This window comes from Grammomys surdaster, unplaced genomic scaffold, assembly GCF_004785775.1.
Source record: "Grammomys surdaster isolate TR1022 unplaced genomic scaffold, NIH_TR_1.0 125979, whole genome shotgun sequence".
Taxonomy (NCBI): Eukaryota; Metazoa; Chordata; class Mammalia; order Rodentia; family Muridae; genus Grammomys; species Grammomys surdaster.
Window position 1 is genome coordinate 4528448 of NW_021620795.1, and position 26514 is coordinate 4554961.

The 26514-nt window shown below is 41.4% G+C and overlaps 1 protein-coding gene across 2 annotated transcripts in view; it reads right to left on the minus strand.

Moving 5' to 3' along the window:
- Cacna2d3 (calcium voltage-gated channel auxiliary subunit alpha2delta 3) overlaps positions 1 to 26514 on the minus strand; it is a 793771-nt gene that overhangs the window by 565187 nt on the left and 202070 nt on the right. The gene's annotated exons all lie outside the window — the stretch shown is intronic.

Below are 26514 nucleotides of genomic sequence, written 5' to 3' on the forward strand. Positions count from 1 at the left end.
AATAAAATTACTTAAGTATCAATGGGAAACTCCTCCAAAGATGAAGCCAAATACTGTCCTTTGCAGTAACTGACAAGAAACAGTAATACATATGGGGGAAAAGTAAGTTAGATATATTTAAATTATCCATAGAAATGCAGTTCTGGTCTGGGGAGAGGGCTGTGTGGTTAAGCACTTGTCACACAAGCATGAAGCTCAGAATTCAAATCTCCAGAGCCCACATAAATGTCAGGTAGGCATGGTGGGTAGCCTGGTATTAATACAGTCTAGGAAGGGGAATACTTAAACCAGCTAACAAGGACAGTCCTGTGACGCGCGCCCACCTCGCCAGCAAGGAAGACACGGCAACACACCAGGATCCTTCCGCAGCAAACGTTTATTCCAATGTAAAGAGGAAGACCCCGGGCCCGGAAGAGGCACTGTTTATATACCCTTGGAGCGGTGTGTTCACTTCTGATTGGCTGCTTACTCGTTACCCGCCAAAACGCCCCGGGATGGGCTGTGACTTTGGTGCGCTTTTACCATAGCACATGCGCGGTTCACTTGTTTACTTGGAGGAGCACGGGATGCCAGTGCCATCTTGTATTGGTGAATGCTGTCAGCACAAGCCGCGGCTTTCCACACAGTCCTATAGGCATTAAGCTCCGAGTTTGATTGTCAGACCCCACTTCACCAAATAAGATGCAAAGTGTAATCAAGAATTATTCCAGACCTCAACTCTGGGTCTCTCCACGCACATGTACACATTTGCATCCATACCCCTACATGTGTCCACACACGTGCAAACACACATACACACACACACACACACACACCACCTGTGTGAAAAGGGAAAAATGTATTACGTTGTGAATATGCAACTCCTAGAGTCCAAGAATTGGAATTGACAGTATCTAGCAGAAACAACACTAGCTGAAAATGCAACCACTTCTTGGGTAAGTACACAGTAAAGGGAGGAAAGTATCATAGATTTACAATGGCATTTCAGAAAGTTTTAAAAAATCTATTACTGTTTACCTATACCCTACTTTATTTCCAAAGGTTTTCCCATAGCTTTTATGCTATATCATGAAAAAAATCTTTGTAAATCTTTGTAGTTCAGAACAGCTGGCATTAGAGGAATGATACTAATCATCTATTGCATTTTACTGAGCATCTATTATGTAGAAAAAATATAGCCAGGCACAGAAGGGAGCTAGGATAACAGTTGCCTTCCTCTAGGAATTTGCAGTCATATTGAACAATAATAAATAGCCATGCGTGATGCTGTGCCTTGCCAGATTTCAGGTAGGAGGTTCTGTTGCTTAGAGGTTTAAGAATTGGATAAGAGTACGATTCCTGAGGTTAAGAGAAACTTTACAGAGGAGATGGGATCTGAACTGACTTTCACAGCTTCCAAGGACTGAGGAAGATGAGAAAAAGGGTGATAGTCCAGGGTGGAGAGCCCAAGGTATACTTTGAGAACGAAGCTCACCAGGGTGGGAAGAGGAACAAGGAAGATTAGAGAAGAGGGCTGGGGATAGCTTAGGGAAGGATCCTAGAGCCCACCTCTCTCTGCATGTTGGTTCCCAGGGAGGCCACAAAGGGAGTCTAGCAGCATCCGCAGAGACAATAAGTTGAGAAAAATTAAGGATCAAAGCCCAGAGCAGCCTGGTACCTGCAAGGAGATTAGGGGCAGAGCTGGCATTCAGAGGAGTGGTCTGCCTTTTTGGAACGTCATCAGTTTTAAAGAAATGTCTGCTTTGGTGGAGGATGGAGTAAATAAATATATTGAAGAAACTGTAGATGCTACTTTAGAAACATTGATTAATGCTGCCATTATTTTTTTTTAATTGAAAACCTTTAGGCAATGTGACTGGACAGCTGTTGGCGCAGAAAATTACCAGAAAAGGTAAGGCAATACTAAGAGAATTAGACTTGGCAGCTAGCCAAATGCAAGCAGTTGGGGATGGATGAGTTCTTAAGTCTATAACCATTTTGCCATTCCTAACAACTGCCACCTGGCAGGTGCCTGGATGCAGGCCACAGCATTTGCTTGCAAAGTGTGTTTGCCTGCTTCCTGTTTCTCTGCTTTGAATGTCCAGCATCCTAAGATCCTTCTGGCATGAGGTTACTTCTCTCGGACTGTGGCCCTAGCCTCTTTTGAAAAATTCCACACCCAGCTACAAGGTCCTGGGAGATGACATGTGTCCATCCAGACTGTGCACAGAGTTGGCTCATGGGGCATCTGGGAAAAGAAGAAAAATGCTACCAAGATCTAGGAACCATACTTGCAGACCCAAAGGCTGAGGATAGTTTCTGAGGTGAAAATCACAGACCTTCCTCAAAGCCATCTCTGTCTGTCTGTCTGTCTGTCTCTGTCTGCCTCTGTCTGTCTGTCTCTGTCTCCTTCCTCTCTCTCTTGCTCTCCAACTCTCTTTCTTCTCTCCCCATTACTCAGTAGTTTAGAGCCTACAAATTGCTCACATCATTTCAAAATGATAATCTAGCACCTGTGTGGTACCTTCTGTGAGCCCAATCTTAAACCCCTAATCTTGGATCCTAATGTTTTAAGAATGTTATAACTAGAGGGTAATGTATTTTAATTTTTCTTTCAAAGTTTCAGAGTAAATTATTTTCTGGCCCCAGGAAGGGCTGTTCATTCTTAATAGGAAACCCAAACTCACCTTTCACTCCAAGAGGTTTTCTACATAACGTACAAATGAGAAAAGCCCGTCCCAAGCCATGACCACTGAACACTGAACACTATCAAATCAACAGCAAGCAAGCATTTCTTCCACATGTGAAACTTCTGTCTAGAGCAGTGGTTCTCAACCTTCCCAACACCGTGACCCTTTAACGTAGTCCTTCATGCTGTGGTGACCCTCAAGTATAAAATTACGTTCATTGCTACTTCATAACTGTAATTTTGCCACTGTTATAAATCATGATGTAAGTATCTTATATGCAGGATATCTCAAAGGGCTATTCAACCCCTAAAGAGCTGCAACCCACAGATTGAGAACCACTGGTCTAGACTCACTCTACCCTGAGTAGAAAGCTCTTCTTCCTTCAGCATCATAAACAAACAGCCACTGCCATTTGAAATTCTACATGTTTAATAATAACCACCTCTTCTCACTTTTTCCATGGACTGCCCTTCTCCTGGAGTTTGAGGAGGTAAGAGAAAGGGAGGGGGAAAGCAAGAATGGAGAAAAAAAATAAAACCAAGAACAAGCCTGACTCCAGTCTCCTTCATGCATTCAACGCATTAGTTGAATGGATGGGTCCCTTCCTTATCTGTTCATCCCTCATTTGTTGCCACATCTTCTGGCTGGTACTTTAGAGAATTACAGACACATCTACTAGGACAGGAGCTGTCCAAGTTTCACTTCTTATTGCAGTGATAAAATACCCCGAGAAGAACAACTTCAAGGAATAAAGGGTTTATTCTGCTTACAGTCCCAGGTCCACGGGGGTGGGAACTTAGTCATGCCCACAGTCATGACCAGAGAAAGCATGCTCTAACTTGTCATGCTCAGCTTACTGCCTGCCCCTCTTCTATAGTTCAGGATGGAAATCCAGGAAATGGCACCACCCACTTTCAGGCTTGGCATTTTCACACCTATTAATAGAATGAAGAACACCACCACCACCTAACAGTCACGCCACAGGTCAATCTAACCTAAGAAGCCTTATGGCCGCTATCTTCCCTGATGATTCTGGATTGTGTCCCATTGAAAATGAAGCCTCATTATCACAGAAGCCCTCTGAGGTATGAGACTTGCATGATTGCCCTTTGAATCTAGAAGTCTGGTGACTGAATATTCAGCTAAGATGGCGCATGTCTTCAGGGCCATTGAGGTAGAGGTCACCTCCCTCGAAGGAGAGAGGACCACTCGTGGGCTCATCAGAAGATTGGTGGGAGTCGGTGATTGAATAAGCTGGCAGAATACACGAACTGCTCAATTTGTGATCACAAAATTGAGCAACTGCTGCCAGCTGGGGATTTTTTTCCCTCCATTTTCTCCTACTTGACAGAAACAGCATAAAATGTATCTTCAACCTATGACAAAAAAAAGGAGGGGCATGCATGACACAGGAGACGGGAAGAAACCTGAGTTTGTCTAATAGAAGTGCAATATGTTCATCAGATACAATGCTTCAAACTGCTGAATAGGATTATCTACTTGCCAGTGATTCATTGAGGTCCACAACGCTACTTTTCATTCACCTCCCTTCTCATTCCACTTCCTCACACTTATTTATTTTTTAGTTTAGAACAAGTGTGGTCCATCAGTTATGATCTATATTGCAATAAATGGCTGAAGAATGACTTTAATCAAGAGAAAGCAGTCAATATTGCAAATCACAACTGTCTCACTTCAGAGTCTAAAGGTATTGCATAATTGGCTTCTTTCCACTTCCTATCCCTTTTTATTCATGCTTATTTTTTTTTTTTTTGTCTGAAGGAGTAACTTGACCTACATGTGTTAAGATGTGGGTAAAATCACTTAAGGAGCAGTAAATGAGATGCTATTATCACAGCTCAATATAAAATCACCGTCCATCATTTAAACAATTTGATCGGAGACAGGGATAGGAAATTTCCATAGACATTCTTAAAGACCACAAAACATTTCTCAAGCTATCAAATTAAAAGGCACAGGAATAATTAGATATTGCTCGAGGTCTTTCTTTTCTGAAGGGAGAAATTTTCAGGAAGATAAAATTGCATGTCCCTGTTGTTTTGATATTTTTCCCCTTAATGAAAACAAGCCCATGTTCCAGGCAATGATTGAACTACAGAGTGTCAAAAAGGTCTTCACTAATTATGTTTTAGGGAGCTAATCAACACACCCTCCATGTAAAGAATGCTAATGTTTCCTCTTGAGATCTATACAAAGGATGGTTTAAAACATACCCAGTAGCATCTGTCCAGTCTACATAGCCTCCTTTCTGAGAGCTATAGAACATGCCCAGGTTCTGAACTGTCATGAGAGTAGTATTCTTGAGAATAGGTATCTGATGGACCTGGATCCTGAGGTACACACTCTCAGCAGAGGATTTAGAATTGGAGCTGCCACATATTACTCAATCTTGGGGGTTATTATAAGTAAGAATTTGTGATCCCAGGAGAGGAACAACAGCCAAATCCACAATGGGACATACACACCAGGATGCTGAGAGAAGGAGTCATTGGTTAAAGAAGCAGAAGGTGAGAAGCCAAGGCCACCTTCCTTAAGCCTGGGAGCTGAGCCATCACTGCTGGCTACTGGTTGGAGAGATACTACCAAATGAGCCTTAATACAACTTCACTAGCCTGTCAGGCCAGGAAGACAGCTTCTTCATAAACTCTAAAAATGGCATAATGGCATCTGTTGGAGCTCATGAAGATCTTAATTTGTCAGGTACCTACAATCCTTGGGATACTATTTTTAGGCTTAAACCAACAAGAAAATGTATGCCATGGAATGGACCTAAGCTCCCTGCCCACATATATAACAGATGTGTGGCTTGGTCTTCATGCAGCTTCCCCAACAACTGGAGTGGGAGCTGTCTTTGACTCTGTTGCCTGACTGTGGATCCTGTTCTTCTAAATGGGCTGTCTTGTCTGGCCTCAGCAGGATAGGATGTGCCTAGTGACTTGATGGGCCATGGTGGGTACACCATATGGGGGGGATCTTCCCCTTCTCAGATGAGAGCAGAAGCAGGAGGGTCTATGTGAAGGGACTGGGAAGAGGGGGTTGGGATTAGGATGTAAAGTGAATAAAATTTTTAAAAATGTATGCAAGGTCAGTTCACTAGGAAATGTTGTCAAAGACCTCAGCTGTTGTTTTAAACCAGTATGGGATTTTAAACCAACATGGGGGATTCTGGTAGATCCTCTGCTCTACTTTACAATGCAAGACACTGGCCCCTCTTGAGAGATAAGACCTGAAGGTGGCTTCTAAGAGCTGAAACAAATGGTCAGGCAACAACATTTCAGAAAACAGGAACCCTGATGCTATAACCTTAAGAGATTCCATTCTGCCAATGACTGTAAGGAGCTCTAAAGAAAACCCAAGTCTCAGACAAGATTGCAGCCATTACCTACAGTCTTGGTTTCTGTCTTGTGAGATGCTGAGAAGAAAACTCAGACATCTTGTATGTGTGATTTAATCCTTATATCGTTTCTGGCTCACTCGATTTGCTTCATGTGTGTGGTTGAGATGTGAGCTCTGGGCTTCCTGCTGTTGCCACCAAGCCTGCAGCTTGCTGCTGCTGCTGCTGTGTCTTTTGGCCATGGTGAATTCTTACCCCTCTGACACCAGAGCTAAATAAACTCTTTATTTCATAAGTCACTTTTGGTTATAGTGTTGTATCATAGAAAAAGAAAAGTAACAAATATAAATCTCAGCTGGTACTGCCCCTGAACACCCATGAGTGTCTATAACCCCTGTGGGAATAAGTAAACATTACAATTTGATTTAAAAAAAGAAAAAAGAAAGAAAACAAACAGGTTTCTCTTAAGTAATAATAAATTTAAAAAATAATAAATAAATCTCAGCTGATACAGGAAGACACAGCCACAGTGAGCAGTAGTATCCCTTGGTAAAGGGAGTGGGCTGGGCTGACTATCTAAGAGTCAGCTAGCTGAAGGCAAAGAGGCAGCATGGGGTGTTCTCAGTTTTGCTCTTCACTGTCGATGTGGCAGACCAACTGTCTCAAGCTTCTACCTCTGAGACTTTCCTGTACCTATAGACCATAACTTGGAATTGAAAGCCATTAATTCCTTCCTCCACGAAGTCTCCTTGTGTAAAGATATTTGACAGAATAAATGAAACAAAAGAAGAAGGGTATGATATTAGAGGAAATATCACATAATGTCAGGGAAGGTCTGGTGATGAGAATGTCTTATAACAGCAAGAAGAAAGCCCAAACAGCTTGTTCTAGAAGTAGGCTAGGACTATACCCCTCAAGTGTCCAGCTCAGTGAATTGTCCTTACTAGCTTCCTGCCCCAAGGATAGTACAACTCTCCAAAGCGACACCATTAGCAGAGAATCATGTGTCGAAGTATATGAGCCTGTGGAGTTTCACATTCAAGCAGCAGCACTGTGTTTGGCCCCTGTGAATTACATTTGATAACAATGCATAGGTGTTATTTTATGTTGCTATCTTAGAGGTAACTGATTATAAAGCAACAGAATACTAACCCTGGATGCTGAACATACTGTGAAATCATTTCTGGGAAGAACCACACATACATGTCGTAATTGTCCACTCACGGCAGTTTTTATGGTCCTGATGATGATTAGTTTCCAGAGCCCACATAGACCTATTATCATAGAAAGTAAAGTATATGCATGTATAGGCACACTTGTTCACATACACATCAATTTCTACAGACTTCCTGAGGCATATGACAGAGATCAATCTGCCTATCATTTTCAGAAACTTGCTTTTATCTCTTAGCTTATCTCTCATCTAATAACCATCATAACTGGGAGGCTGGTGCACCAAATATTCTTTGTATTGCACCAGAGAAAAACAATGACTCAGATTCCAAGTTGGTTCATAGCAAGATCTCTCTCTCTCTCTCTCTCTCTCTCTCTCTCTCTCTCTCTCTCTCTCACACACACACACACACACTTCCCCTCACTTTTAAATATGATGCTTTCTTTAGATGCCTCATGCAATTATTTGACAAACATCATGGATATGATTAAATGTGATCGCAGTTCTATTAGCTGCTCATCTTGGAATCAACAGTATCAACTGATTCTCAAAAACAACAAGAACAACAAACAAAACAAGACAACAACAACAAAACCACTAAGGAGATCTGACCAGAAACAGAATCTTGGAAGCTGAACTGGACCTAAGATGTATTATTCTTAATTATTGCAGATGGGAGCATGAAAACACATAGTATCCCTCAAATATATTCTATTTAACCAGGATAGTATCTTCAGAACTTCTTAGGCATGAGATGCTTGCAGTACATGGGTCAGATTCTACAGTAGTATACACACATTATCAGGACTATTATTTTATAAGTGGCATTCTTAGGTATTACTTATACTCACATTAAAAACAAATATTCAAAAGTCCAATCAAATTTGTCCTACGTATGTTTCACAGCTAAAAAACATATGGTGATATTTAATGTGCAACTATTTGAAAATACGGATTTAAAAATCACCTGTCAGTACAGAGAAGGTAGAAAACACTGGCAATCTATATGTATCTTCTTTAATTTTTCTTTTCTTTTTTTTTTTTTTACTAAATCTCTTAGACTTTCAAATACATTGACTCCATCTTTAAAATACATTTAAAAAAAAAAAGTAGTTAGCACTCATGTGAATGAGAGAAAAACCAAATAAAACATATGCTAGACGAAGGTAGTCCAAGTCTTCTATGGAATGTAGAAATCCATCTTCTGGGAGTGATGGAGCTGAACGGCTCCACTCTATGCTGTGAGGGAACCACACACCCTTTCACAAGATCCTACATTATAGCTGGTATATAAATACATGTGCCCTGAGAAATATGTGTAGAAAGTTACTTTCCAGGGGAGAGAGCTGAAAATCCCTGCCAATATCAACAGTGCACAAAGAGGAAAGTGAACTTAAACGAGAACTACAGCCCAATCTCTATGGGGTTGTGACATAGCCCATGGCCATGCCAAAGGCAGTGATTGATAGCTTGTAGGGCTCAACTTTCAGGATGCAAGTGATATTCTGATTCCCTTACAGACTGGGGCTCACCATGAGGTAAGGTTCCCTACCCTAACCCTAGGAATGAAGGCAGGTCTTTTGTTTTCTCAGGGTTGAGAGCTGAAGAGGCAGATGACAATCCCAGTCTCTGTCCCATTTATTAAAATATTCAAGTCAGTGCTACTTCAGATAATTGGTATTTGAGATTTTTTAATGTTTATCTTTTATCTGTTTGTACATAAAAATGTATGTGTACTCGGTGTCAGGAGAGGGAATAGAAAAACAGCATGCAACCTCTTACCATATCCAGATTGAAACCAATGCAACCAACCAACTAGACCGAAGGTCGGGCAGTTCTTCCCTAAGGGCTGGGCAACTGGGAAATATTTTTGGCTTTGTGAGCCACACATTCCTGGTTGCTGAGACCATGCAACCCTGTAGTATTATCTCAACAAAGCATGTAAAGAAATGCATAGGAGTGTTCTCTGATATACTTTGGCACTCATACTGTAAATGGTGGTACTTAAATTCACATGTGGCTCTTGTTTGGGCTTCTCTGACCCCTGATCTCTGGCTCTAAAAACCTGACCCCAGGTTCAAGTACCAGGGTAGGAATTACAGATAGGATGGGGCTTGAGGGTAGAGCATGATGGGTTGTCTGGATAAAGTAGGGGAGCCTGCATCTCTCCTGTGGGAAGATTGTTCTAGGGCTGTGAGATGCCCCTCTCATTCTTCCACAGACCTCTGATCATAAGTATCCTCAGGTATTGTTATCCTAATATTACAGAGGATGGAACTAGGCCATGGAGATATTGATGCGGCTGCCCACAAAACTCATTTTAACTCTGAAGACTAATGCCAAATGTCACAACTGGTCCTCCTTTCAGACAGCGGGAGAATGTTTCCTTTACTTAGACAAGGCCATACATTTAGCTTCTCAAAGAAACCCAATGAATTCTGTATTGGGATGTAAATGGTATATTCTAAAGTAAATTCAACAGCACAAAGATACACTCAATCCCTTACTTGTGACTGTTTCCTTATGTTACTGCAGGACAAACTTAGCCTTTCATGTAATGTCTCTCATCTCTTGAAGCAGTTTTAACAGAAACTCTAAAGAGGAATAGAAAAACTACAAACTATACTATACTGCCTCACTTCTGTCTTCTCCCCACACCCCAGCCTCATTATTAACACACTGTGTTAGTGTAATACATATGTTTAGTTAGTGGGACATATGTTATCATTCCCCATAGGGTTCATTCTGGTGGGGTGTGTCCTCAGGGTTTTGGGATGTATAATGGAGTGTGTTACAGTATCAAACAGAAGCTTTACTGTTCTGTAAGCATTCCCATTCACTCCTCCTCAACTCTTAGAGGAAACAATCTTTCCTACTGTCTCAGAAGGGCATATGGCTGGATTCTTAGAGCACGCAACCTTTTCAAATTTGCTTCTTACAGTTGAAATAGTCTTCACAGGTTGGCCACTTGCCTCTATTTGTAACTGAGCAACATTCCATTACAGGAATATTGTAAAATTCATCTCTCCATTCATCTAGGTTGCTCCAAAGTTTTCGGCTTTTAGGAAGATAACCAATGTAAACAACTATGGTCGTGTTTACATTGTAAGTTTCTAGTTTCATTGTGTAAATGGCAAGAAGTCCAAATGCTGAGCTACATGGTAGAAAAGGGTATTATTTTGTTAACTGTCTCCTGTAATAGCTGTACCATTTTGCAACATCACCAACATCTGGCTCATAATAGAGGTGACAATTGATTACTATTTCGATCTATGTCAACTTTTGTAGAATATATCTGTTATACCCCATGAGTCAACATCTGACTTTTAACATGTTTGCGAACCTATGGTAATAATTGCTTTCTTCTAAGTTTCTGCAGGATTCACTATGCTTACTGACTCCTCTTTCACTTAATTAATGCTCATTGAGTGGCAACTCTACAGGAGGCAGAAGCTTGGTAGTAAAAACAATGAATAAGAGGCATTGTCCCAGCCCTCACAGGACCTACACAATGGCCTGAACTGGGATACTGACATTCAGGTCCCATCACATCAAGAGGAACCACAGGTCCTCACAGTAGAAAGAAAGATTCTTACAGGGAAAGGTCTTGTGTACAGAGCTGGGATAAAAGGACAAAGACCCCCATCTTTCTTCAACTGTGGCTTTACAAAGTTGACAGGAAGAATGTGCCCTGCCAAAAACCCCAAGGAAGGAAAGTGACATGGAAGATATTGTAGCAAGAAATTTCTGCTTGAGTTTTCAGAATAAGAATTCTTCTTATCCCTGAGAGTGAGTTTGACAAAAACAACTGATGTGAAAATTCAGCTTTTGAAATTAATATCACAGTATAGACTAAATAGAGTTATAATGCCCTGTTTTCAATAAACTGTTCTAAAGATGTGTAAAATATTTCTGATGGGGTATTTACTAACACGTAACACCAAACATGCTAATTTTAAAGCTACCCTTCCATCTACCTTTTGTTCCTTCTGGCAGCACCTCCCTCCAAGCCAGTTCACATTAGCTACAAAGAGCTTCATGGGGACAGAAATGCAGTACCTGTGAGTCAGTGCCAAAGTATAACTCAGTGTGTGTGTCAAGGTTAGACCTCTGTGCCAATAAAGATTCATTAAGTACAAAATCCTGAATCAGCAATGTCTTTGCAGTGACCTGAACCCTTGTGTTGGCTCAGAGCTTGGGAATTTCTCAACAAGGAGGAAGAAGGAGGCTGTGACAGTTTCTGACTTGCAGACAGCATGACAGAGATGAAGAAGGGCAGCCCACATACACAGACAAGACAGAAAAAGAAAGTAAGTACAATGGCTTGAAGAACATTAGTTTGCTACCTCTGCTTAGGTAGCATTCATGAGTTCTTTCTGGGTGTGGAAACTGGCCTGTACTTGCTGCTGGCCTCCAGATCTGGACACCGGGCATCCTTATCCCAGAGCACAGAAGCAGGAGTCTCTGCTAACCAGTATGGAACTCAGCTAGGATGTGTTTCATCCAGATAGTTTTGAAGACCCTTTAATGCTCCAACTTACCAATCTCATGGTTCCCTGCCCAACCTTTCAGAGAAGATGATGAGAATGAAACAATCTAGCTATCTGTGCACTTCAGTTTGAAGACTCATGGGGACACATGAGGCAAATGGTATTCTGTTCACCTGAGCTCTCTGTGTTGTCTCTAGACTGTTTCTAATACTATAGCCACCCATCCCAATCTCCACCTCCTAGCTCACTCCTGCTCTGGGCTTAAGGCCAAAGGAATCTTTTATACTTATCCACTTACATCTGTCATAGACATCTCAAACAGCATAGCCAGAGAGGCACTGGAGCATACAGGACTAAGACTGGAGCTTAGAACTTGTTTTTCTCTATCCCTCTACTTTCAATATACACTCTTTCATGGGAGCAATGCTTGATGACTCTAACATCAAACATATCCTGACCCTACCCATCTTCATTACCACTGAATAAATGCCCATTCTGGGATCTCTTCAAGGATGAGTAAGAGCCCCACTGCTGGACCCTTCAGCCCAGTCTCTAAATAGCAGCCATTGTGACCATAGCAAGATTGGTTCACATCTTTTACTTCTTAGAACACTCAAAGCTCTAGTTATACTTTGAATACAATCAGAACTTCTGATATATGTAGTTATATAAATATAACTATAATATATATAAATATTATATATACCTACTCACAACACTATATATATATATATATACACAATATACATATGTATCATATATATATATACATTATGTACATATACAGACATTATATACACATACTATACTGTATTATATACATATGTGTGTGTATATATATGTGTGTGTGTGTGTGTGTGTGTGTGTACACACACACACATATGGCACAAAAGGGTCTAAATGAGTATTTTGTTGAAGGCATAAAAAGTGATATGCCATCACTCAGTATATCTGACACACACATTTCCCCATTTGGTGTTGCAAATGACTTTTAATTTCTCTTTTTATTGAGCAACATTTAAAAAAAATGCACTCATTGGCCCAGTTTCAGGAGTGGCATCACACAAAAGATATACACTGCTGAATGATAGAAGACTGCTCAAACTCCGAGAGACCCTTGAGTCCAGGTAGCCTACACATCCCAACAAATTCAACCCTTAGCTTGTATACTAAGCCACCGAGCAGAATAACAAGTAGTAGTCAATGTAACATTTAAATTGTTTTATCCGTTTATTTTCTTCTGGCTGAATTCTCATCAGTGAAGTAGGTTTTGCTGAGAGTAAAAGCGTTTATAGTAAAAGCCCAAGTTCCTAATAATGAGGCTCAGAGACACTCAGGAGGGGCTGGTGGATAGAAACCGCTAGAAGCCCATTTGACTTGCAGCTCACCACGGCACCATTTGTCTTTTCTCTTTTATTATTATACTTGCTTTTTTTTTTTAAGGCTTCAAAAACACCCTTCATACTTTATAAGCTTTAAAGTAATGGAAACACTAGTCATTGTTGACTTTTGCCCATGCCTCAAATTCAATTTTAAAGAGATATCATCAGGGGGGCTAAAAGGCCCTGGGCTGTACTTAAAACCATAGTAAACTGAATCATGTCTCCCTAATTCCCCCTGTGAGTATGTTTGCAGCAGACTTACAAAGTGCACACTGGTGCCAATAATTCTAAGGAGAAAAATTCTTGTGCTTCCATGATCTGATCCAAAGTAACTAGTGCACAGCACGTAGGGGTAGGTGTTGAGGGGCTGTGAGGCCGAGATTTATGAGCAAAGATGAAAAGACCTTGGATGTGTATAGCTTGGCTAAGGAGACATGATAACTGCCCTTAAATATTTGACAGGGTAAACACCAAGGGGGAAAGAAAATAGCAGCCAAAGCTACACAGGAAAGGCAATTAGAAGGTAATGGGAATCTTGGGCAAACATGATAAAAAGCCATCCTGGCAGGAAGACTCTGCAGATGGAGGAAAAGGTTGCTTGGTCTACGACTCACTACTACCCTGGGGGCCTCCCTGAGGCTCCCCACCTCTGCAATAGCAAGAGCACTTGGCCCAACTTCCACAGCAGCACAGGATGGCAAGAAGCCGGAGCCTGTGGGGAGGCAGTTTGGCCAAGTGCTCTGGAATCTCATCCCCACGCTCTTCTGCCTTCCCTGCGGTCTACTGGCAAAGACAGAACATGTTTCCAGGAGGTCATCTCAGGATCTTGAGTTTGAGTTGACCCTAGTGTTGACAAACACAACTCTGAGTTCCAGTGTATCTGAGGAGAAGTGGGAGGGAAGGGGAGGGGAGAAAAGGAGGGCCAAATTCTCACCAAAAATGCCCTTCACATCTTACTATAACTTTCTTACAGACCCAATGCATCATTGAGATTCATCCTACCTGGGATTTACTTGTCATCACAGCTGAGAGAGGACAGACTAAAATCCAAATCTCTGTCACTGTAAGGCAGAGAATTTACACTTAGCCACCAGTATCAGAGCAGGAGGAGTCACCAAACATTTTCCAGGAATCTCTTATTTCATCTTTGTGCTTCTATGATGCATGGAAACTTTGTTCCCTACATCCCAACTGTTTCTGACTGTGAAGAAACGGTTCAGACTGAAAGTTCACCACACAGCTTATATTAACCACCAAATATATCGACCAGAACCCAACAGGATTTACCACCACAGCCATATTCCAAAGTTTCTAAGGGACTGCTCTTGACATTTGCAAGTCAAATAAATACCAGTGTCCTCCTATTCCTTCATATGTGAAGATGGCATACTAGAAGTATATAGGAATTTCTAAGCAATCCTATCAAACTGTTGGTGCCAACCAATGCAGGCACCACTATTACCTCAATGACCAGGTATTGTCTGGTCTAGCTGGGAAGAGCCTTTAAAAAGCCTTAGAAGCCATTGTTTATCTGTTTGTAACTTTTCTCATTTACAGGCAAGTCTATAGGTTTGTAATACAGACTCATTTACAGGCAAGTCTGTAGGTTTGACTGATTGGCACGGGCCAGTTTATTCTTGTTCAGCTTGCTTTCACGAGTATCCAATGTTATGGAATAGTACTAACTACTGGTACAAATGGAAATGGTAACATAACTGGAAACAACATTCCATTATCTTTAATTCTGTTCAAATCAGGAATCCATTGTCATAAGAATCCCATGAAGCAGGTGCTACTTCTTACAATGCATGTAAATGACTCAGTCAAGGCTTGTGGGAATAATGGCTCATGTGTGATGAAGGCACAAGGTAGAGCTGGGACTCAGGTGCATGTCTGCTCTGGCACCTGTGCTAGATCCAGACAACCATGAATGTCTGAATCATAAGGGGCCTGCATATTATATATTGTATATCACGTATAATATGTATTATATAATATATATTACATGTTTATATATTAATTATATTATATCATATATCATATTTATATATTGTATATATATTGTATGTCATATATTGTATATTACATATTGCATATTATATACTATATATTAGCTTGAGGCAAGCATGGAGATCAACAATGCAAAATATCAAAAGCTATAAGGACTCAGAAGGACACTTAGCTGAAATTCAGCTAAGACACTAGAGAAACAAATAGACAAGGAAGGATTCAAGGTGGGTCAATCACACGAGGAGCTTGGTTCTCACTGGAGATCACTGAATAGTGATCACATGAGGAGAGCAGAGTGTGGGATGGATAGGCCTGAACTTGGCTAAGCTTTAGCAAAGTTACCAGACACAAGGCAGGACCTTGCAGAGAATAGTGTAGTTGCCAGTGGGCCATGCAGAAGTTCTCCGAACTGCTGTGACAAAGAACAGCAATGTGCTTGATGAGGACCGTGAGTCTAAAGAGGGTTTTCTCAGCTACCTTGCTGAAAGAGTCTCTCTCCATGTGACACAATGTGGAGCCTTGCAGACAATGAAGATAGATCACTCTTCAAAGGGATTGCACCGTAACCACCACTGTTTATCTAGAGCCTCCTAGTGTGGGGATGAAGCTAGAACTAAGGGAATTACACACAAAGCATAAGCATTTAGAGTCTAACTCTAGCCTAGACACCGTTCTGACAATCCTACTGGTATGTTTTCCCACATACTAGGGTATTCCAAAGTGGGGGACCTTTAAAAGACGGTGGCAGCAAGAAGCCCCTGGTGCTTGATAAGAAAAACAGAGACAGAAACTTCCGAATGATCAGGGATTCAAAATCCATAGCTAGCTGGAAATATTTGGCTCAGAAGCAAACAACCTTTGTACTGTGCTCTTTAAACAACTGCATCACAAATGATTAGTCAATGCAACAAGACAGGCCACAAGGGAAATATCAAACTAGACTACTAGCCATGTAGGAAGAGAATACATGGAAGACATATGTCCTATAAAAGTCATACATTTTAACAGGCTGATGCTTTGACTATCTGAAAAGCTCACTCCTGCGGAACTTTTACCTGGCATGTGAGCAAGAAGATGCAATATGCTGGTGATGATGATAGAACTGCTGGGCTAATCATTCTGGAACATCTAGGTGTATCTGACTATGCTCTAATAAGCATGCATAAAACACAATGTCATAAATGAATTTGTAGTTAGCTGAGAATAATCCAGAAGAGGGTCTACCTCTGCAGCAAAGCCTCCAAAGGCTATTTTGATGTACCCATGGTTCTTCACCTCTTCTGGCACCCATACACTCAGCTCTCTGAGTGAAAGGCCATATTTTCTCCATGCATCTCTATCTTATGAGAGGCCTCCTACAGAACCAAACAATGGGTGCCTAAGAAAGTGTTAAATATTTATTAAAAGGTAAAAGAATAAATGGTGATTCTCAAATACGAAAACATTGACTTAAGCATCTACTTAGACAAATGCCACTAAAAACTAGTCTCATTGTGAGACTGGACACAGGGTTGGAGTTTCCAGAAAGAGGTTTTAATGGTGTAAACAGACTTTAATTTAAAATGGAGAGAACCTCACTTCCTTGGCAAAGGTGGTTTGGTTTGGTTTGGTTTGGTTTGGTTTGGTTTGGTTTGGTTTGGTTTGGTTTGGTTTGGTTTGGTGGTGGTGTAGGGGTTGTTTTATTTTGTTTTGTTTTGTTTCACCTCATAATAGATGCTCAAGAGAGGACAACATGGAACTGGGAGATATGGGAACCTTAATATTGGATGGATCAGCTAAGTGTGCCCAGAGAAGCCAACACAGCTTAGACAGAACAGAATTAGTGACCTGGGTGGTAAAATGTCAGAAGAGTCCCTAGTAGCACCAACCACCAACACATTAAACAGTATTTGCACAGTCAACATCTAAAGCAAGGGGCTCTTTGTCCAAAGACTGAATGTGTTAGTCTAAGGCAACTGCTCTGGACAGAAGAAAACAGAGATGCCTTTGAGGTTGACAGTGGAACGATTACTGAGCTTGGGCTTTAAGGTGAGAATGTGAAGAAGTCACAGCTGGACAGTGTGAGGGGGTGACAAGATATGTTCTAAGAATCCGATACCCAATAGGCCTAGCAGATTTGATGGACGTCTGGGTAGTGTGGTTTTGCAGGAAGGATTCTGGACAAAGGAGCTTAAACCTAATTAAACTGGAAAAAAAAGCAGCTCACTGGTAATTTTAGAGATGGGGAGAATAACGAAATCAAAGGAGTGAAGCGAAATAAAGGCAGTGAAGCTCTGGGAAGATAAAGCACAAGCAGCTTGGCGCCGAGTCTGGGGAGACATTAAGGGCTGAAGCAAGAAGGAGTGACAGATGGGGCTTGTGCTGTGGATGGGCTCCATGTTGTCTTTGCTTCTGAATCCCTAAAAGGAGCTGCCTCTTAGGAAGGTCTCCTAATGAGAGCTTCCTAATGAGAAAGCGCAATGTTCAGAACGAATGGATGCAGGCCAGGCGGGTTCATTCCAGCCCCAGTCCCAGCAGGCTAGGTTGGAGGTGGGAGTTGGGGAGCCTCTTGCCTTGCTCTGTGCCCTCCTCCTGAGTTCTCTTCTGAAGCCCTGCAGCGGGACCACTGAGCCCAGTGTTGCAAAGACAAGACCAGCTCAGAAACTCAGCATGCCTGTCCTGGAAATGTGTCTCTGGAGGGCAGGCTGGGGGCTCTCTGCCAACCTGCCCACTGGAGGCACCTACTTTCTCTGTGTCCCTAGCCAGAACTTGAAAACTCTTAGTTCTGCTGCTTATGTTTTTATAAGTAGGTGTTTCCTGCCCTAGTCTATCCTCAGCAGAAAGAGATGAGCATATAAGTTTAGTGCAATTCATAAGCATCCTCACAATGAGAAACTCCGGAATTATGAACAAAGAAACAGAGGCATTTCCTCTGCAAACAAGAGGCTGCCTAATGATGAATCTTGAATTTCCATTTAAAAAGAAATAGATGTTCCCGGGAGTTTGTGGTATCAAGTGTCCTCTAACTGAAACATAATATGTAGATATCAGAGTATCATCGATAAGATTACTAGAAAATTAGCCATTTTTACTTCAGTAGGGAGATTCTGTCAATTAAAAATATTTTATCTCATAGATGAAATGTTAGCATGAACCACGGGGTCATGGCTCTTTCAGCCAAAATGGGAGTGGATGAAAGAAAAACAGAACCCCACTAAAAGATATCAATACAGCTAGCTACCCCATTAGCCACGATATCCATGGGTTACAGATCCACAAATTCAACCAACCATAGACCAAAAATATTTGGGGAAAAATGTCTGCATGCTGAACTATGGGCTCGATAGTTTTATGTCTATTTGACACAGAATAAATTCATCTGAGAAGAAGGAACCTCAATTAAGAAAATGCTTCTGTAAGATTGAAGCCTGTAAGGCATTTTCTTAATTAGTGATCAATGGGGGAGGGCCCAGCCCATTGTGGGTGGTACCATCCCTTGGCTGGAAGTCCTGGATTCTTTAAGAAAACAAGCTGAGCAAGCCATGGGAAGCAAGCCAGTAAGTAGCATTCTTCCATGGCCTCTGCATCAGCTCCTGCCTCCAGGGGTCCTGGCCTGTTTGATTTCCTGTCCTGACTTCAGTGATGGACTATAATGTGGGGTGTAAGCCAAATAAACCCTTTCTCCCCCAACTTGCTTTTTGATCATGATGTTTCTTCATAGTACCAGGAACTCTTACGTCAGTACAAATGGTCTTGCTTTATATAATCCAGACTGGCCTTGAACTCATGATCTTCCTTCTTTATTTTTCCAAATTCTGCAATATAGGTCTATACCACTATGCTTAGTCCGTTCTCTCTCTCTCTCTCTCTCTCTCTCTCTCTCTCTCTCTCTCTCTCTCTCTCTCTCTCTCTCTCTCTCTCTCTGTGGTGTGTGTGTGAGTGTGTGTGTGTGTGTGTGTGTGTGGTATAAACAAAAGCACACAAATGAGATCAGGACAACTTCTTCTCACAAATGAGAAAACGAGGACAACTTTGGGCTTTGGTTCTCATCGTCTATTCTTGAGACAGCATCTCGTTGTCTGCTGCTGTGTATGCCACACTACGTGGCCAGCAAGCGCCCAGGAATCTTCTCTCTGTCCCTTCTCCCCATATGAACACTGGGATTACAGATGGATATTTCCACATGCTTATGTGGTAACTACTTTATCTACTGGACCATCTCCTCAGCCTAGGTTTTTGTTTGTTTGCTCGCTTGCTTGCTTGCTTGTGTGTGTATGTTGTTGTTGTTATTGTTTGGTACTATAATTATAACAATTACTCCAAAGTGTTTAGGTTATCTTAGTATTATAAGTAAACTAAAAATGACTAAAAGCATACAGAGAGTTGTATAGCAGTTATGTACTAATGTAACATTTTATATGAGCATTTGCAGAGTTGGGTACCTATGGGACATCCTAAGACAAATTTCCCAAGCTTCCCTGCCCCTTTATTTACAAGGCATCCCAACATGCTTTCTGTGCCATACATAGGAACTTCCTCTCTACTGTGCTTTACCAATCACAGACTGGCTCCAGACTCTTTAAACAGCTCTTCAGACCTCCTCCAGGCAAGCCTAAAACTTATAAGTTCTAGATGCTCCTGTCTAGGTTAAAAACATTTTCTTGGGGGTGGGGATAAAGCTTTCTTAACATCCCCATTGGCTTCATCTGTACAGCACCCAAGAGGGACCCCCTAATTAGAGGGGTATGTACACTATTGGTTGTATGGCATTTCTGTGAAGGCTGGAAGGTTGAAACAGAATTAAGAGGCCACAATAGAGCTGTGCATACTCTGTGGGTCTACACAGAAAGGAGGGTGCCTCCTGCTTGAAGAAGTCCCTTGCTGAGACTCTGAAAGGATGGATGCTCTTTCAGACCAGTCTTAGCTCAGGGACATAAATTACCCATGCAAAAGCTTTGACATCAGACTAGCCCTGAATCACCGTCTATATTCTCTCCATGGCTGTCGGTCTCCAGAAAGTATTTTCAGCGATTCAGCTGCTCAGTCACAAGTCATATGCTGTTCTTCTCAGTGACTTGTAATCTAATGTTCTGGGGAGGAACATGAGGCTCCCAAGTCTGAAGCATCAACTAAGCTTGACAGCAGTCCTGCTCCTAAGTCCCTGGTCATACCATGCCTGGACTGGTCCCCACCCAAACCCTCCAGCTAGCCTAAGTCTATGATCAACTCCCCTCTGAGCCTTCCCTGCATGGAGACCAGCAATCCCCAGCTTTACATTCAAACAGAACTCAGAACTAAATGTCTTTATAATAATAGTTGGTCCTGTCACCTCCTAAGACAGCTGTGTGTGTGTGAATCTCATCTCTAGCTCAAGACAATAATCTTCTCTGATTCTGCAGCTGTCTTGTTTATCTTTAACTGTCTGCCACCGACAGAGCATCGTTCAGTGATGGCTCAGAGATCAGCAGCCTGGGACGCTCCAGTTAGTTCACTCCAGGATAAACATTCTCATACGTGTAAAGATGACTCCACCACATTATACCACATCTGTATTATTTTTATATATTATTAAAATAAATATTATCTCTATGTTGATGGGCCCCATTCCAGGCTTACCCACTTGCCAGCTGTGTGGTCTTTGGCAAGTAACTTAGTTCTGGGTGTTAGTTTTCACTTTGGAAAGGCAGGGAAATAGAAATATCTGTCCCTAATATCACTGTGAAGATTAAATAAACTCATATGTGTAATGGGATTAGAACCATGCCTGGCAGTTAGAAATCCTTACATTGTTACCTATTATGCTGTTATCGTGACAAAGATCAACACTCTTTATTGACTCTTAAGGTACTGAAAATATAAAAGAAGAGAAGAGAAAAGAAAAGAAAGCGCATCACTCTAGCAAGAGAGTTAGAGTGCAGTTAATTGTGTGTGCCATGCAAACATCCCACTAGGAGCTAGAAAGGTATAAAGGATTATGGGTTTACCAACAGTGGTTGGATAAGGCAGGTTGTCAGTACTGAGAAGTACCAATTTCAGGAGATATTACCGACTTTTGCCAGCCTCCCAGGACTTTGAGGACCCAGACAAGCAGAGGTCAAGATACCATACCCAAGCTTTCATTTCCTTGTACAAAGCCATTTGTCTGTGGGAACCTGATCTCAAGAATAACCAGCCTTTCTGACCTCTTCTACATGTCTACACTAAACTTCCAGACTCATCATATCTGTGCATGGCCTCCAGGTACATCTCCATTGAGTTCAACACCAAGCAGAGAGTGGATAGGTACAGCTCAGAAATTGGAGACCAGGTCAGAGAATCTACCCTAAGGGTCTCTATTATGAAATTCGTGTCAGCCATGGATGGAATCTTAGTGCTTAGGAAATATGAAATATAGAGTAAATAAGCTTTTAGGGAAATCACAAAGAATGCTGTACTTTCTTCTGGTTTCCTTTAGCAGTCACAGAGATGCAACTCATAGATACTTAGGCAATAAGTGGAACAGGGTAAATCCCGTGGCCCAAAAAAACTACAGTTGTCTTTTTAGGGTGACCAAGAAAAGTCTCTGAGAACTGACATTTAAACAGAAATGAAAACAAATTCCAGAGCACATTGCATGCCTCTATAGGGAACAAGCAGTCTAGGTAAGAGGACAGAAGGCAGAGACAATCTGAGGAAGAACAGAGGACAGTTAATAGAGCAGAAGATGCCAGGAGGCAAGGTCAGGTAGATTATGGAACCAGAGACACTAAGGCCTTCTTCCCCAAGACTAAGAGCATGGTGACCTGTTTAGTAGATTGCCCACATTTTGTAAATCAGAATTCATAAACAGAGAGATCGAAAAATTCAGGGTGTGAAGTAACAGTTGCTGTGTAGAGGGGGAAACAGAGAAAAAACTGTAGCATCTATTACTATAATAGAAAAGCACAGAAATCCAGATGCCTTCTCTGGCTAGAGAATGTCATGTTTTTTCAGTGTAACACCTTATGGTTAAATGTTCTTCAATGGACAGTTACACAAACTACAGCATCCCTATGCAATGGAACACTACATAGCACTAAAGCATCTCCTGTGGCCTTCTTCCAATTCTTTTGTGATCACTTTTTGAGTAAGTACTCTACTTTATACTGAGCAGTTTCAAATATGACTTTATATTTTAAAAATCACTTGTTTCTTTTTCAAAGCAAAATACATTGTTGCAAGTACTATCATTGTTGCCAGCCAGGTGTGGTACAGTGCACTTCAAATCCAAGGTACTCAGGGGACTGGGGAAATGGGATTGCTTGAAACCAGCACTTTGGGGGCAGCCTCAGCAACATAGAAAGATCCTGTGTCTGAAATTTACTCTGAAATATGCCAAAATAGGATGTGTTCGTAGATGACTTGGGGGAAAGATAGGTGGGCAGACTATGAAGAAGACACTCAGTAGAAGTAGTACTGATAAGTGACAGTCATGGGAGCTTGTTCTAATCTTTCCATATATACATTTGAACATTTGCATAATAAAATATCAGTGGAGAAAAAAATCATAATATTGTACTTACCCAAATAACATCAGAAGCAATATTAAAAATATCTTTCAAAACAATGGGATTGACATGCCTATCACCTGTTTCCTGGACCACAGCCTATAAGTCATTCTAACAAATTCCCTCCTCTCTCTATATAAAATATTTTTATATATGTATGTGTATATTTTTTATATGACTAATAACATAATAAATTATAATTTATGTATAACATATATGTATGCATTCATTCTATAAGTTCTGCACCTCTAGAGAACTTGTTTAGTGCATCCTACAAAGGCAGTGTTAACGGTTTGGTCCCCAGTAGACACTATTGGATGAAAGGGAACCTTGGAGATGTAAGACCTGGTAGGCTGTCTTTAGGCCTGTGAGAACATGCCTTGAAGACTCTGTTGAACCTTTTTTCTCCTCTTCTCTTAAGTCCTACCCATAAAGTAAGTGGCATTCTTTGCCACATGCCTCCCAAAAGCATAAAGGCCAAACATACATGTACTCTGTATGTGAAAACTGAGAGTCAAAGTAACTTTATACATTCATCTACCTTGGTTAATAGTAGAGAGAGGTATCATTTAAAAAGGTGATTTTACACTCTGTGGTGGTTTGAATGAAAATGCCCCCCATAGGCTCATATATTTATATGTTCAGTTTCTAGTTAGTAAACTGTTTGGGAAGGATTAGGGGGTATAGCCTTGCTGCAGGAGGTGTGTCACTAGTGGTAGGTGAAGTTTTAAAAGTCCAAACCAGGCCCAGTTTCTCCCTAGCTAGCTAGCTCTGCCCATTTGGCTGAGGATCAGGATATAAAGCTCTCAGCTACTTCTCCAGTACCATGCCTGCCTGTTTGCCACTATGCTCCCCACCAAAAATGGACTAAGTCTCTGAAACTGTAAGCAAGCCCCCAACTAAATGCTTTTCTTTATAAGAGTTGCCTTAAGACATGGTGTCTCTTCATAGCGAAATAACACTAAGACACACACTGACAAATTTCATGAAAAGAAATATCTAAACGGGACAGCATGAGAGAAAATTATAGCTCAGTGGTATGGAAGATAAAGGGAGGAATAGGTGGTGTTTTGGGTAAGGTGGGAATGTTTCCCTCTTAGACAACAGCCAATGCTGTCTAAAGAGATTCTGGATGAACTATGAATATATAGAAGAACCAGATTCTGGCCAACAGGATTCTATTCAGAGAGAGCTCTTGAAGCATAGACACTGGTATAAAAATGTTTAAGGAACTAGGTGGGGATCCAATAGATATCCCTGTGGAGACTCAGCAGGGACATAGCTAGGATAGTCAGGAGTGGCTATAACCATGCAGTAGGCCTACCAAAGGGTTTTGATTTTATTCAACAAGAAATGAGAACTCCTAGGGATGATCATGTCCCTATAATTAAAAATGAGTTTCCTGAATCCAGAGCATTCACCAAAGAAACTCCAAAGACTGAAAACTCGCAAAGCCAATGAAAGTAACAAGGCTATGGAGGCAATGCAGAGATAAGATCGCAATGGCTGTGATACAGAAGCAACAGTTCCTGAATATCTCAGATGTGCGCAGAATTGGGACACATATTAAAGGTCATGTATTCCTCATGCCTCAAGAACCAGGTCAGTCAAAGCCCTCAATTTTACAGTTGGCCTTCCTAAGGCCTAAAGAGAAACATTACCTTCCTTTAGTCACACAGTTCCCAAGAGGCAGAGCCAGGACTTGAACCTGGATCCAGGGGAATTCCAAGATCTGTCTTCTTCACTCAAGGCAAACATTCTATAATACACAAACCTCTTGAATGGCATGCTGGGGAATATCAAAAAGGCTGTCTAGAGGCAAGATGATGCTTCAGCAGGGAAAGGTACCTGCCACCGAAGCCTAATGAACTGAGTTCAACTAACTGAACTCACATGGAAAGAACCAACTCCTGCAAGCTGTCCTCTGATTACTAACCATGTGCTAAGGTATGTAGATGCACACACAGGCACACCTAGACAATAAACAACTGTTTAAAAATATTTTTTAAAAAAGGAAGTGTCTATAAATTGGTAATCAGTAGGACAGATATTCCTCTTTTTGTAGTTTATCATAGCATAAGTAGACATACACACAAACACACACACACAAAAAAAACAAAACGGGCTAGAAATATGAAGAGGAGACAAGATAAAGAACATGGCTGGACATTTTCAGGTTTGCCATCTTTTCTGTGTCAATTGTCACATACAACATGCTTGATTCATAAAAGAGATGATGCACAAACCACAGCAGGCTAGGGGTCTTGTGTTCCTTTCTGGCACAAAGTAAACAAGTTGGTTTTATTCCTGATGCCCATCACCCAAACTGCAGGAGAAAACACATTGTTCCCTAGTGTTTTCTTGCTACAGTGCCTTTGTGTACCTGTGATTGCTATAATTTAACCTCCATAATAAAGCAGAATCATTACTGGATGACAAGTTACAGCACAGATACTGAGCTGGTTCCTTCTCCCATTGCAATCCATTGTCACCACCACTTACTGATGGTGTTTGCTTTTCGGAACATAGGTAGCAGCCTGCCAGCAGCTCCTAACAGCAGCCCCTCATTCAGACAAGACATAAAGGGCACCCAGACATTTTGAAGGAGTGTGTGTGTGTGTGTGTGTGTGTGTGTGTTCACGTGTATGTACAATCAGTCATGTCTGCGCAAATACACTCATTCAAATGCATATATGATCATTAGATGTCAGCCTTGATTCCTTCTCCATCTCAGATTTTATACCAGTGTCTCTTATTGAACTTGGAGCTCATTGTTTTGACTAGAAATGTCTGGCCAGGAGCCCTCAGGATCTGCCAGTCTATCTCTGTTCCCAATGCTTAGGTTACAGACCCATGCCATCATACCCAGCTTTTCATGGGGCCTGGGGATCTGAACTCAAGTCTTCACACTTACACAGAAAGCACTTTACTCATCGAGCTATGTCTCCAACACCAGATATTAAAGACAAAGGAAGAGTCCATATCTTGATCTATTGTGGACAATTAAATTAACATGGAGCACCCCAATTATTTGTCCATCATGCCTAGCCTGGGGTCTTCTTCTTCACATAGCCCCTCACTATGAGAGGTAAGCATTCAGATGATATATATAAAAGGTCATTTAAACAACCAGTGTATTAAAGGACAGGAGGAAGGCTATGGCATTGGAATAATATATCCAAAGACAAAAGGAACAGATAAAACATTATTAGCTTTGAGGGTATTAACTCAAGTATCAGGCCTGCAAATGGCTCTGTTGAGAAACTACCCTACACTGAGAAAGATTCAACCTGGTGTCCCAGTAGGGTCTTCAACTGTTGTGGGAATGACTACATTTTCAGCTCCTATAGAAACAGTAGGACTTGAGACATTCAAACTTTAGCCTGAGTGCTGTTGTAAGTACTCTCAATCCTTCATCAGGGGGCAGAGTACAGGATGGATATGGGCTTTTACACCAGACTGTATGCATCTGTGCTTCCAAGCTCTCCCTCCATGATCTTCATCTTCTTCTATACTAGAGTATAATACTACAGTTATAGCTTGAATGTGTCCCCTCCCAAATTAGAGTATTATAAACATAGTCCCATTGAATGCTGGAGTCTTAACAGGAAAATAGGTGAAGTTGGCTTCTCCTTGGTTTATGGAATTGGTGTTTGTAGAAATAGCACATGACAAAGCAACTTTCACCATCTGCAAGGAAGGTAGAGTAATAAGACCCTCAGCATATTCTAGAACCTTGATCTTAGACTTCCTAACCTGTAGAGCTAAGGAAGAACAAATGCCTATCTTCTGCAAATTATCCAGCGTCATGAATTAAGTTCTAGCAAACAAAGCCAGACAGGTCAACTACCAACCTCCTAAGTGTTTTAAAAGGTCTGTGTGTGTGTGTGTGTGTGTGTGTGTGTGTGTGTGTGTGTGTGTGTGTGTGT